The sequence below is a fragment of the Tursiops truncatus genome, chromosome 13 (assembly GCF_011762595.2).
Source record: "Tursiops truncatus isolate mTurTru1 chromosome 13, mTurTru1.mat.Y, whole genome shotgun sequence".
Lineage (NCBI taxonomy): Eukaryota > Metazoa > Chordata > Mammalia > Artiodactyla > Delphinidae > Tursiops > Tursiops truncatus.
In genome coordinates, this window is record NC_047046.1 from 36,690,542 (window position 1) to 36,702,207 (window position 11,666).

At 35.1% G+C, this 11,666-nt stretch overlaps 1 long non-coding RNA gene across 1 annotated transcript in view; it reads right to left on the bottom strand.

The window, feature by feature from the left end:
• LOC141276257 (uncharacterized) overlaps positions 1-10,322 on the bottom strand; it is a 55,724-nt gene extending 45,402 nt beyond the window's left edge. The window contains exons 1-2 of the long non-coding RNA XR_012325526.1: positions 10,258-10,322; positions 7,860-7,909 (exon numbers count right to left, since the gene is read on the bottom strand). This is a non-coding gene — a long non-coding RNA (uncharacterized lncRNA). The remainder of the gene's footprint in view (positions 1-7,859; positions 7,910-10,257) is intronic.
• Positions 10,323-11,666: the final 1,344 nt, after the last annotated feature.

The following is an 11,666-nucleotide window of genomic DNA, read 5'->3' on the forward strand; positions in this document are numbered from 1 at the left end:
AAAGGTTTTTTTGCTTAACTTATGTGGAACCCAAACATCAAAGCAATGAACATAGCCAAGCTGCTGCAAATGATTTCCTACGCTTGATTTGGATATTTTGAGTATGTAGGCTATCTCCCCTGTAGTATAATGTTGATTTTTCTCAATTATTGTTTCGATTTGATCGCTATCAACTTCAACTGGTCTACCAGATGGTGGAGCATTGTCCAGCGAGAAATCTCCAGCATGAAACTTCGCAAACCACTTTTGACACATTTGATCAGTCACAGCACCTTCTCCATACACTGCACAAAACTTTTTGTGCATTTCAATTGCATTTTTACCTTTCTTGAAATAATAAAGCATAATATGCCAAAAATGTTGTTTTTTTTTCTTCCATCTTCAATATTAAAATGGCTAACAAAAATTCACCAATTTAGAAGTCTTTTTTTAAATGCATGCTGATATGACAGCTATCACATACCATCTAACAAAACTGTTTCGAATGAAGTTAAAGATAACTAAGTGCTACTAGAGCCATCTTATGGGAAAAAACGAACATTTTGGCCCACCCAATATATGTTGGCGAGGATATGGAGAAAAGGGAACCCTAGTAAACTTTTGGTAGAAATGTAAATTGGTGCAGCCGTTATGGAAAACAATATGGAGGTTCCTCAAAAAATTAAAATAGAACTACCATATGATCCAGCAACTCCACTCCTGGGTATATATCCAAAGAAAACAAAAACACTAATTCAAAAAGATATCTGCACCCCAGTGTTCATAACAGCACTATTTACAATAGCCAACATATGGAAGCAACTTAAGCGTCCATCAACAGATGAATGGAAAAAGATGTGGTAATATATACAATGGAATATTACCATAAAAAGGAATGGAATTTTGCTATTTGCAACAACATGGATGGAACTGGAGGGTACTATGCTTAGTGAAGTAAGTCAGAAAGAGAAAAAAGATACTGTATGTTTTCACTTATACGTGGAATCTAAGAAATAAAACAAACAAATGAATATAACAAAACAGAAAAGATTCATAGACAGAACAAACTAGTGGTTATAAGTGGGGAGAGGGGAAGGGGAAGAGACATGATAGGAGAAGGGGATTAAGAGGTACAAACTACTATGTATGAAATAAATAAGATACAAAGATGTAATATACAGTACAGGGAATATAGCCAATATTTTATAATAACTTTAAATGGAGTATAATCTATAAAAATATCAAATCACTATATTGTACACCTGAAACTAATATAACACTGTAAATCAACTATACTTGAAAGAAAGAAAGAGACAGAAAGAGAGAGAGAGAGGGAGAGAGGGAGGGAGAAAGAAAGAGAGAAAGAGACGGAGGAAGGGAGGAAGAGAGAAAGAGAAAGAGAGGAAAGGAGGGAGAGAGGAAGGAAGGAAAGGAGGAAGGAAGGAAGGGTTTACAGCTAAAGCCCCCAGAAAAGACTGACAATCAATGGATAAAGTTTGAGGTAATCCTAATTCATGAAATAGCAACTATGTGCTGGATACTTCTAGGTTTCTCAGGCAGGTAAAGTGAATGGGTTCTGAATTCTCTAAAAGGCAAGATAATCATTAATCATCAAGGGTCAGAAAGCGATAAGAGTGGACAGAAATTAGAGCTAAGGAATGAAGTTTACATTCCTTGATTGACATTGTATACCCAACTTTTTCTGTTTATGTATGAACTGCATTAAAAATTCACAAAGAGGGCTTCCCTGGTGGTGCAGTGGTTAAGAGTCCACCTGTCAATGCAGGGGACACGGGTTTGTGCCCTGGTCTGGGAAGATCCCACATGCCGTGGAGTGGCTAATCCCATGAGCCATGGCTGCTGAGCCTGCGCGTCCGGAGCCCGTGCTCCGCAACGGGAGAGGCCACTACAGTGAGACGCCCACGTACCGCAAAAAAAAAAAAAAAAAAAAAAAAAATTACAAAGATTTTACGATATATATAACTCTGCCATCCTCAAATGGTTCCTTTCATTTAGGGGCTCTTCATTTCCTCTAGGGCCTCAGAGTCTCTGCTGAGTCTTCTGAATATGGTCAGCTAATGAAGCAAAGAGAGAGAAGGTGGAGTATCATACACAATGATGAAGAAACAGTCCTGGGAGTGGCAAACATTGTTTCCACGCACATTCTGTTTGCAGGAATCAGTTACATGGTCCCACCTATGTGCAGTGGGCTTGGGAATATAGCTTAGATGTGTGTTCAGGAGGAAAAAAAAAAGTCTGTGAGCATGAAGTTAGCTATCTGCCACCACTCACCCATCTCACAGAGCCTAGCAACGTGATATAAGCATTGTGCTTGTAAAAACCATAGTTGTGGTTAAATACTTCAGATTTTTATTTAAAATTTTTTCATCAACAGTTAAAATATAAAATTTCCATAGAGAATTAAAGAATTGTTAAAAACTTGGTTTCACTCATTCTTCTAAAAAAAAACATTCTCTGTGTGTCTGTTTCTCCCTGTGTGTCTCTCTGTAGATAGAAAGATAGATAGATAGATAGATAGATAGATAGATAGATAGATAGGAGATGTAGATAGATGGAATCTCTCTCTGTCTTGGATTAAGAGTAAATAAAAATCAAACCTCTGGTTTGAGAGGCTAACTGAGCAGATATTAAAGTCCCTCCCTTCTACTCAATATATAGACAAATTACAGATAAAAATAGAAAAATCAGTTTGATATTACTGATATATTAAAAGATGCCAGTATAAAATAAAATAATATATTCAAATTGATGGAAGAAAATAACATCAATCAAGATATAACATATTCAGTAAAATAATCATCAAGAGTGAGGGAGAAATAAGGATAATTTCAGATAAAGATGAAAGTCATTGGTCCAAATATATCATTAATTACAATAATTATAAACAATAAACTCTTACTGAAAGTTAGAGACTCTTAGTGTACATTTTTTTAATCCCTGTATACACTTTGTGGAAGAAAAGTGTAACTAAAACGTAACAGTTTAAGATTAAAAATGAAAGAATGGGAAAAGATGTAGTAGTAAATATTGTCCAAAGGAAAGCTACTATGGCAATATGAATATCGAATATAATTTTAAAATAATATATTAATGAGGGGAGGGGACACATATCCCATAACACAAAAACAAATTAGAGAGCAATTTGGTAATATCTCCTAAAAATACACACACTCAAAAACCTAACCATTTTACTTCCAGAAAAGTTATTGCATATATTGCAAAAGGAGATAAGTATAAAGATGTTCCCTGCAACATTGGGGGGTAATAGCAAAAACAAAACAAAATAAATCAACCCAAGACATGTGATATCCACTGAGTTTGTGCAGACCAACCAACTCCCAGCCAACTCAGGAGATGACCATACAGACGCATTAGTAAACCAAGCTGAGAGTAGCTGAAGGACTGCTCAGCTGAGCCCAGCCCAAATTACAGCCCCACAGAACTGAGAGTTCAAAAAATGGTTATGGATTTAAGACACTACATTTGGCGATGAATTATAACACAGAAAAAACTAAGTGATACACGCATGTACAAATGAAACTGTTTATGTAAGTTTTATAAATTCACAAAATAATGCTAAATATTGTGATGCATAAGAACTTGCATGGCAGAATTATACAGTACAGATAAAGCTATATATGTGAAGTTCATGACAATGGATAGCACTGGAATGAAAGGAGGGGAATACAGGTAGGAAGGGGTAAAGGGGCGATTTTAAGTTTACCTATGGAGGGGGTTTTTTTCCCTAAAACTAAAAAAAACTTTCCAGGAAAAAACATAGGAGAAAATCTTCATGACTCTGGGGTAGGCAAAAATTTCATGGATAGGACGCAAAACTCACAGTTAAATTAAAAAAGTTAAATTGGACTTCCAAGTTTAAACTATCTGCTCTTTCTAAAACATTACTAAGATAATAAAGACAAGGAAAATTGGGAGAAAATATTTACAATGCATGTATCTAACAAAGGACTTGTACCCAGAATGCATGTTTTCAAAAATAGGACAAATAACCCCATTTTTAATGGACAGATGGATGATGAAAAAGTATATAATTTTCTCAACATCATTAGTCATCAAGGAAATACAAACTAAAACCACAATGAAATAGCTCCAACCATTAGAATAGCTAAAATTAAAAATACTGAAAATAACAAGTACTAGGTGAGGATATGGAGTAACTGGAACTCTAATACATTGCTGGTGAGAATGTGAACTGGTACAACCACTTTGTATAAATGTATGTCAGCTCCTTTTAAAGTTGAACACTTACTATACATCCCAGAAATTCTCCTCCTAGGTATTTAGCCCCCCCAAAAAAATAAAAACCTGGAAACAAATACCCATGAACAGGGGGATGGATAAATAAATTGTAAAATATCCATATAACTGAGCACGCTTGACAATAAAAAGAAATGATTTACTGATAAATGCAACAATGTGGGTGAATCTCAAAAACATTATGCTGAACAAAAGAAGTAAGATACAAACAAGTCATGATGTATAATTTCATCTAGCTAAAACTCTAGAACACAAATCTAATCTATAGTAACAGAAAGCAGATTAGAGAACTGGGGTGGGAAATTTCACCAGGAAAGTGAAAGAAAACTTTTGGGAGGTAATGGACATGCACTTTTTCTTGACTGTGTGGTGGTTACACAGGTATATACATTTACCAAAACTCACCACGCTAGATGATCAAAGTAGGTGCATTTATTGTGTATAAATCATGCCTCAATAAAGTTTTTTTTAATTTGAGAAAATGTGAAAATATCAATAATTAATTCTGAATTTTGAATGCTGTATCATTTACGGAGCTAGCAAGAAACGTGACAACCTCACTTGGAATTTGATGAAATTTTAAGGAAGGGAATATTAAAGGAGATATGGACAGAATTAAGGAAACCAAGCTGTATGTTGAAGCATTCAGGGACTTGCAACAACAGGCCAAGGCAAGGAGAGGTATCTTAATTACCTGAATCCAGATGAACACTAGGAGTCTCAAACACAACCTCTCTAATCCTCTTGGACACAGAAACAGAGCCAAGGAAGGAGGTAAGAGAGAACACAGACATTTGGATTTCTTAACGCTATTGGAGAAGAGGTGCTAGGGAACAGTGACCACAGATGAGAATAAACAGGTTTTTTAAAAGAGGGAGGAAGAGGGGCCTAATAAGCCAAAATAAGGAGTTTGGTTTTTAACCAGAATTCACTTAAGAGTTTCATGTAAAAAATGCATGAAAATGATTCCATTTTTAAATGATTACTCTGCTACTAGACATGGATTTTTTTTACTACTCTTGATTTAGAAAGAGTATGATTGCAGCATTATTAATAATTGCAGTAAAATTGTTATTATACATAAACTTCTGATGAAATGTTTTCTAGTTGTTTGTTTCTATTTTCTCCAGATTATTCTTTTTTAAATTTGATTAAAACTATTGACTTTATTATCTTAATTTAATCTGCTTCCCATTTGGAGATATTGTTTTCAGAAACATTTTCTCCTTCATTGACTTTTTAAAATTTCACCCTTTAATCCATCTGAAATTAATTTTAGTCTGTTATAAAGTATAGGCTATGATTGTGAGTGTGTAGCAAAGAAGCACTCAGCAGCTACTACTGTATCTTGCACATAATAGGCCTGAACGGTGATTTGTGGCATAAGTATTTGTCAGAGCCAACGGTTATAACAATTTGCCCACATACTTCATGTTATAGGCATCACTTTTTTATAAATTTATTTATTTATTTTTGACTGTGTTGGGTCTTTGTTGCCGCGCGCGGGCTTTCTCTAGTTGCGGCAAGCGGGGGCTACTCTTCGTTGTGGTGCACGGGCTTCTCGTTGTGGTGGCTTCTCTTGTTGCAGAGCACAGGCTCTAGGCGTGCGGGCTTCAGTAGCTGTGGTATGTGGGCTCAGTAGTTGTGGTTCGCGGGCTTAGTTGCTCCACGGCATGTGGGATCTTCCCAGACCAGAGCTCGAACCCGTGTCCCCTGCATTGGCAGGCAGATTCTTAACCACTGTGCCACCAGGGAAGCCCTAGGCATCACTTTTATCATTAATTACACTAGAGTATCCATAGCCCAGTGTTACAATAACAAGATGCAGTCAGTTTTCATTAATTTTTAAAATTCTGTTATTAATCATGATCAACCACCTAAAATTAACTTTAAAATAATGAGCTACTTTAAAAGTTTAATTGATTCATGAGTCATCTGTGAATTTTTAAAGGCAATGAGTGAGCTTTGTTGCCCTAAATACCAAGAAGAAACATGCTACTCAGAATGTCTCCTCCTTTACCTGGAAATGAACACCTTTGCAAATTATTTAACCAATGCCAATGTCCAATCACATGTTTTTATAGCTCAGAATCTTTTTATCAAGTACATACTAAAATAACCACAGTGGAGACATTTATGGTAAAGTGAAAAAAGTAAGCTGTTTCTCCAAGAACACCTCTGCTGCTCTTCATTATTCAATGATAACAAACACAAACATAATCCAGAAAAGTGCCTGGAACCAAATTTAGACTGAATGAAGAAATACTGATGGCATCATCAATAGCTATGTCTTAATTCCTCATCCAATTCATCAAATCTCTATACCATAAAATTTCTGCCTAGAATGATGGGGAGCCCCTCAGTTCCAGCTAACAGGCAAAGCCATCCAGGAAGGAGGCAGACCAGAGTGTCTGGGAGTAGCTGAGTCTACAGGAAAGAAGCCACAATCACTGGGCAAGAAAGAAGCTTTGAGAAAGCAAATCCCTTTCCCACTCTGGCCTTAAGCGCCCTTCCTTTTAGAATAAACACTCAGATTTAGGTTATTTCTAAGCACTTGGGGACTATGATGTTGAAGAAAAAGATAGCAAACATTCTGGGCTATTAGAACAAACCAGTGAATGACCAAGCACACAATCGGGCAAAGAGACAGCATTTGAATATGTCTCCAGAAGGCTCAAACGTAACACTCCAGGCATACCGACACCTCAAGCATCTGCTGTTGATGTGGGCAATGGGGACAGGTAAGAACAGGGAAGGTGATCCTCAGCATCACCTCAACATCTCTTATAAGGATGTGGGAAATGTTTCTGCAAGCAGAGAAGCAGTCCAGGTCAATAGCTATCAACCTTCAATGTCCCTCAACACCATCCCCAAACACAACTCATTCCCATCACACCTGCTGTTATTAGAAGCAGCCATTCAAAAACGGTACATGCCCTTCCCCTCTCTACAGAGAACATTTCAGAATATTGGTGAAGATATTTCTAAAAACCATGTAAAACATGTAATGGATGTACATATTTCTGCTTTGAATGGATAATACATTTACATAGTACAAAATGTAAACAATACCAAAGGCTATACAATGAAAAATAAATCTTCCTCCTATGCCTATCCCCAATTTCCCTCCCCAGAGCCACACAATTACCAATTTCTTGTGCATCTTTCTGAAGATATTCTAATATAACAGCACACACAAACTATAAACATATACTTCTTTTTATACAAATAGTAGTATATGTACTACTACATAGTTGAAAAACTTCCTCATTTTGCTTTCAGCTGGCTAGGATTCCATTGTATGGCTATATCATAGTATATATCACCAGTTCCTACGAAATTTTGTTTCCAATCTACTGCTATCACAGACCAGGCTACAGTGAGCATCTGTGTGCGTTCATTTTCTGGTACCTTTGCGAGTAAATATGGAGGATAAAACCCTGACAGTAGAATTTCAGGGTTAAAATGACTATATTTGTAATTTTTATTACAGATCATTTGGAAGACAAACAATAGCTGATTATAGCTACTTCCATAACTTTTAGCCAGATCTCGGTTCAGTTTCTACTTTTGCCACTTACTTTTGTCACAACTAGGCAAGTTAGTTCTTTCTAGATCTCAGTTTCACCATCTGAAAACAGGAATAAGAATTGTACGTGTTTTACAGGATCATTGTGAGGAACTGGTTAATAAATACATATAAAACTCAGAACAGTACCTGATACAAGATAAGCACTCAAAAAATGTTAATTCTTCTTATTATTCTCTTATTAGCTCATATCACATAAAATACAAGTTTGCATTATTGAATTGTTTTAATCTTTGCTAATCTAATAGCATTTTCACCTAACTCACTATGGTTCTCATTTATCTTTATCTTCTATTTTGAAAGTACTTAAGTATATTTTAATAAGTTTGAGTCATCTATAATTTCTTTTTGTGAACTGTTTATGACCTGTGCTCTTATTTTTATTGGATTATTGTTGCCTTATTAATGAATATAAAGTCTTTACATATTAAAGAAATTAGCTTTTTGCCTATGAAATGTTTTTTTTCTAAATTTTTTGTTATTTTTTTTTTTACTTATGGTTATTTTTGCCACAGAAGTGTTATTTTCAGTTAAATTTATGGAAAAATTCTTGTATGGCTTCGGGATTTTATATGACATTTTTATATGACATTTATATGACAAATGCTTTCTTATTTGAAAATTATTTAATTTTCGCTATGCTTTAGCTTAATACTTTTATTATTAATTTTTTACAGTAAAATCTTTGCTCCATATGAAATTAGGATGGGAGCCAATTTTATTTTTCTCCAGATGGCTATTCAGTTGTCTCAGCACCATTTATTGACTAATTCATCTTTTGTCCCCTGATTTTTCAATACCACCTTTAACACACACCAAATTCACAAATATATTGAGCCTATATCTGGACATTTTACTGTTTTATTGAACTATACATTATTTATACAAGTGCCAGTACCAACCTTTAAATTACTATATAACTATAACATGTTCAATATCCTGTAGGACTAACTATCCTCAGTGAGTACATTCAAAAGCAATAATTTTTATTTCCTTTTTTAGAATTTCCCTAAAAATTATTTTTATTTTAACATAAGAAAGTTAAAATAGTTTTTGTAGTTCATATAAAAATCTCTTAGTATAGTTATTGAGGAGAATTTTAAACATACAGTTTTACTGGGAGAGAATAAACATCATAATGATATTGAGTTTCCCTATCTAAGATGAGAAAATACCTTTCTATTTAAGTCTTGTTGGGTAACTCAGTAGTATTCTAAATTTTCATTCACTTTAATGTTTTATATTTTTTATTAAGTTTATTCCTAGGTATTTAATCTCTTTGTAACTGTGGTTAATAGGTGCTTCCCTTCAATTATATTTCTTCATCTTGTCTTAGATTGTATATAGGAAAACAGTTTTTTCTTAATATACCAACCACCTCACTGAATTTTCTTATTGTTATAATAGTCAGGTAACTCACTTGGGTTTTTAATACATACAACCATATTACCTGCAAATATTTTGTCTTCTCTGTTATAACTTCTACACTCATTTTTTCTCTAATTTTATTATGCTAGCTGGACTTCATTAAGAATGGTATCATAATGAACATCTTTCTCTTATTCCTAAATGTGAAGGAATGATTTCTAGATGTTCTAGATGCTGTTTTTTTAAAAATATGGTACAAAATTATGTTTTTATTATGTTAAGGATATTTTATGTTGGTATATTACATTGTATCAAGAGTTTCTTACCAAGAATGGAAGATGAATTACATCAAATACTTCTTCAGCTATAAAGAGATGATCCTGTGTTTTCTCTTTTCATTTATTAATTTGGTAAGTTATAGTATTATATATTTTGATATTGAGCTATACTTATATGTATACAGTCCTTAACTCAGCAGCAATCTTTACTGGCTCTAGGATTCTAATCTTTCATTTTTGTTCTATTCTTAAGGGGTTTTTTCAGGATATTGACTAGGGCAAAAATTCCCCAAATGCTACAATGTGTTAAAAACACTAGTGCATGCTTTTCACAGTATTTCAAAGGGCGTAAACTACATGCCAGAACAAGTTGGTCTGGAAGGACAAGGACCAGCCACAGCACATTTTCATAGATCAAGTTATCATCCTTGATCTAGAAAACAGGGGTTGGGGAGGTACGGTTGGTTAGGAAAGACAGAAAACTGAAGCCTAACAGAAAAATCTTATCAGTAAAACAAAAGTAGTAGATCTACTTTTTCACCAGGCATCAGTGACCTTGAAGCAGAGGTCAGGAAACAAAAAACAACAATTTAGGACACTTAGTCTTGGAGGAAGAAGCAAAAATTAAAGGTTTGTGTGAGCTAGTGAATTCTAGTTTGCAAAGTTTGCAAAACCTTGTAGAAATAAAAGTTAAATGAAATCATCAGTTTTTTTTTAATTTTGGGTTCTAAAAATGATACCTACTGGAATTGTGAAAGAGTTATTTCCATATTTTGCAGGACATTATACCACTTCGTGACACTCATCTTCTTGGGTTCTTCAGTAGTATTCTTGTTAACAACTCCTAATATAAATCAATTTCATCCTAAAAAATAAAAATGTAAAAACTAGGAGGGGGATGGAGAGCATATTTTATTTCTTGAGTTACTATTTTTTTCCAAATTGAACACTTATAAGTAAAAGTCATGTCCCTTAACAAAATTAAGACAGATCCTCCAAGGTAGAAATGGAGGAGGAATATTTATGGGAGGAAGAATCACTGTGAATCTCCAAGCACCCAGAGTTCCCTTCCCCTGGAAATATCCCAACAATCACCTTTATCAACAGTGTTTGACCGTGAAAGATGCTATTTTCTTTTCTAAAGCTCTGCCCAAATGATTATATAAGAACTTTGGGTTTCTTTTTTTTTTAATTTCCTAAGCATGAATGTAATAAAGCAGAATTAGTCAAACAAATTTTTAATAAGAAATTAATATTAACAAAACGGAAATAAAGTTTAGGAGTTACACACACCTAGCTATCCTGGCTTATGGGTATACCTTGTTCTCAGGAGCTGTCAGGCTATATCTCATCCTTGTGGGCCACTATAGGAAAAAGAACACCTCAAGGAGTTTCCATATTTCAAGCTCCAATCCCCATCCCCAAATTCCTCCTCTCACTTGTTTCCATATTATTTCCATCTTGAATTATCTCACATGCCAAAGGAGAAACCCCACACTACAAAGGTCACTTGGTCACCAGGCCTCTTTCTCATAGCAAGGATACCAGGAAGAACAAGAACATCAAAAAATAAGGTGGGAGGAAGGCATTTAAAAAATGATTTAAAATGTATCTCATGGAAGAATTCTATTTCATTAGTGACTCGCATTAGTAAAATGACTTTTCCTATTTCACTTAAATTGACTATTCTACTTTCTGGGAGTTAAGGAGGAATTATTATTGGAGGAGGAGAAATACAAAATGGTACAGAAGCTGTGGGGGTTCCGCCAGTGTTACAGTAAAGCTGTTTTTACTACACTCTTTGTTGTACACATCAGTGTGATTCCACAATTACCAGCAAAATCCTAACTGATGCCGCTAAAACTGTTGGCAATAACCTACATCACTATCAAGTCCCCACGGAGTGACTCCTTAAGCTTAGTGTTTCAGTTACCTCTCCAACCAATTCCCCATGGTCATCAAAACAGGCTCACTCCATGTTACTCTTTCCTACCTAAGAAAAATTTATACCAAGGGAAGTTTTTTGGGGTTTTTTTTTTTGCGGTACACGGGTCTCTCACTGCTGTGGCCTCTCCCGTTGCGGAGCACAGGCTCAGCGGCCATGGCTCACGGGCCCAGCCGCTCCGCGGCACGTGGGATCTTCCCGGACCGGG